Genomic DNA, 3,261 nt, shown 5'->3' on the forward strand with positions numbered 1-3,261 from the left:
AAATCAAATTGACTTGTTGAGTCAATATCTTGGTCTGAGCCAATATGGCATTCAGAGTGTCAATCTCAAGAACTCCTTTCTTCTGACTTGTCCCATTGTTCACAGGATTCCTTTCAGAAGTGTACATGAATTGGTTATTTGCAACCATTTCAATGAGCTCTTGAGCTTCTGTAGGCGTCTTCTTCAAATGAAGAGATCCTCCAGCAGAACTATCCAAAGACATCTTGGATAGTTCAGAGAGACCATCATAGAAAATACCTATGATGCTCCATTCAGAAAGCATGTCTGAAGGACATTTTCTGATCAATTGTTTGTATCTTTCCCAAGCTTCATAGAGGGATTCTCCATCCTTCTGTCTGAAGGTTTGGACTTCCACTCTAAGCTTACTCAATTTTTGAGGTGGAAAGAACTTTGCCAAGAAGGCATTGACTAGCTTTTCCCAAGAGTCCAGGCTTTCTTTAGGTTGTGAGTCCAACCATGTCCTAGCTCTGTCTCTTACAGCAAAAGGGAATAGCATAAGTCTATAGACCTCAGGGTCTACCCCATTAGTCTTGACAGTGTCACAGATTTGCAAGAACTCAGCTAAGAACTGATGAGGATCTTCCAATGGAAGTCCATGGAACTTGCAATTCTGTTGCATTAGAGAAACTAATTGAGGCTTAAGTTCAAAGTTGTTTGCTCCAATGGCAGGGATAGAGATGCTTCTCCCATAGAAGTCGGGAGTAGGTGCAGTGAAGTCACCCAGCACCTTCCTTGCATTGTTGGCATTGTTGTTGTTTTCGGCTGCCATGTCTTCTTCTTCTTTGAAGAATTCGGTCAGGTCCTCTACAGAGAGTTGTGCCTTAGCTTCTCTTAGCTTTCGCTTCAAGGTCCTTTCAGGTTCAGGGTCAGCTTCAACAAGAATGCCTTTGTCTCTGCTCCTGCTCATATGAAAGAGAAGAGAACAAGAAAATATGGAATCCTCTATGTCACAGTATAGAGATTCCTTGAGGTGTCAGAAGAAAAGAAAAGTAGAAGACAGAAGTAGAAGATTCGAATTTATCAAAGAAGATGGAGTTCGAATTTTGCATTAAGGGATAGTGTTAGTCCATAAATAGAAGGATGTGAGAAGAAGGGAAGTAATTTTCGAAAATTAAGTAAAAGATTTTGAAAACATTTTTGAAAAACTTTAATTAATTTTCGAAAATCAAGAGTGGGAAAAAAATCAAGTAATTTTTTTTTTTGAAAAAGATTTTTGAAATTAGAAATCAAAAAGATATGATCCAAAAACTGTTTTGAAAAAGATGTGATTAAGAAGATATGATTGAAAAGTTATGGTTTTAAAAAGATATGATTGAAAAGATATGATTTTGAAAACAATTTAAAAAGATTTGATTTTAAAAATTAATGACTTGCCTAACAAGAAAAGATATGATTCAAACATTAAACCTTTCTCAACAGAAAAGGCTACATACTTAAAATGTTCAATCAAATCATTAATTGTTAGTAACTATCTTTGAAAAAGGAAAGAAATTGATTTTGAAAACATTTGATTGAAAAGATATGATTTGAAAAAGATTTGGTTTTGAAAAACTTTGAAAACTTGAAAAAAATTTGATTTGAAAACAAAATCTTCCCCCTTTTGCCATCCTGGCGTTAAACGCCCAGAATGGTATCCATTCTGGCGTTTAACGCCCAAAATGCTACCTTTTTGGGCGTTAAACGCCCAACCAGGTACCCTGGCTGGCGTTTAAACGCCAGTCTGTCCTTCTTCACTGGGCGTTTTGAACGCCCAGCTTTTTCTGTGTAATTCCTCTGCTGCATGTTCTGAATCTTTAGTTCCCTGTACTATTGACTTGAAAATAGAACCAAGATCAAATAAACAAGGCATGCAAGACACCAAACTTAAGATTAGACACTAGACTCAAACAAGAAACATAAAATCTTTTTTTGGTTTTTACGGTTTTGTAATTTTTTTGTGCTTTTTCGAAAATTATATGAAAATAGAAAATGAAGGTTTCAGAATTTTCAATTTGAATTCCAGGAATCATTACAATGCTAGTCTAAGACTCCGGTCCAGGAATTAGACATGGCTTCACAGCCAGCCAAGCTTTCAAAGAAAGCTTCGGTCCAAAACACTAGACATGGCCAATGGCCAGCCAAGCCTTAGCAGATCATTGCTCCAATAGCAAGATTGATAGAAATCAACAAGCTCTTGTGATGATAAGTTGAAACCTCGGTCCAATAAGATTAGACATGGCTTCTCAGCCAGCCAGACTTCAACAGATCATCATGAAACACTAGAATTTATTCTCAAGAACTCTGAAGAAAAAAAAATACCTAATCTAAGCAACAAGATGAACCGTCAGTTGTCCAAACTCAAACAATCCCCGGCAACGGCGCCAAAAACTTGGTGCACGAAATTGTGATCACTACAACTTCGCACAACTAACCAGCAAGTGCACTGGGTCGTCCAAGTAATAAACCTTACGCGAGTAAGGGTCGATTCCACGGAGATTGTTGGTATGAAGCAAGCTATGGTCACCTTGTAAATCTCAGTCAGGCAGACTCAAATGGGTATAGATGATGAATAAAGCATAAAGATAAAGATAGAGATACTTATGTATATCATTGGTGAGAGCTTCAGATAAGCGTATGAAGATGCCTTCCCTTCCGTCTCTCTGCTTTCCTACTGTCTTCATCCAATCCTTCTTACTCCTTTCCATGGCAAGCTTATGCAAGGGTTTCACCGTTGTCAGTGGCTACCTCCCATCCTCTCAGTGAAAATGTTCCTATGCTCTGTCACAGCATATGGCTAATCAGCTGTCGGTTCTCGGTCAGGCCGGAATAGAATCCAGTGATTCTTTTGCGTCTGTCACTAACGCCCCGCCTGCTAGGAGTTTGAAGCACGTCACAGTCATTCAATCATTGAATCCTACTCAGAATACCACAGACAAGGTTAGACCTTCCGGATTCTCTTGAATGCCGCCATCAGTTCTCGCCTATACCACGAAGACTCTGATCTCACGGAATGGCTGGCTCGTTTGTCAGGCGAGCACTCGGTTGTCAGGCGATCAACCATGCATCGTGTATCAGGAATCCAAGAGATAAACACTAGAGCCTTGTTGCTTGTAGAACAGAGTGGTTGTCAGTCACTTTGTTCATAAGTGAGAATGATGATGAGTGTCACGGATCATCACATTCATCAAGTTAAAGAACAAGTGATATCTTGGACAAAGAACAAGCGGAATTGAATAGAAGAACAATAGTAATTGCATTAAT

At 38.9% G+C, this 3,261-nt stretch overlaps 1 non-coding gene across 1 annotated transcript; it reads left to right on the forward strand.

Annotated features, from left to right (window-relative positions):
* The first annotated feature begins 277 nt into the window (after window positions 1-277).
* Window positions 278-385, forward strand: LOC130937808 (small nucleolar RNA R71). The gene has a single exon (XR_009069006.1). It is a non-coding gene; the product is annotated as a small nucleolar RNA R71 (small nucleolar RNA).
* Window positions 386-3,261: the final 2,876 nt, after the last annotated feature.

The sequence above is a fragment of the Arachis stenosperma genome, chromosome 6 (genome assembly GCF_014773155.1).
Source record: "Arachis stenosperma cultivar V10309 chromosome 6, arast.V10309.gnm1.PFL2, whole genome shotgun sequence".
NCBI classification, from domain to species: domain Eukaryota; kingdom Viridiplantae; phylum Streptophyta; class Magnoliopsida; order Fabales; family Fabaceae; genus Arachis; species Arachis stenosperma.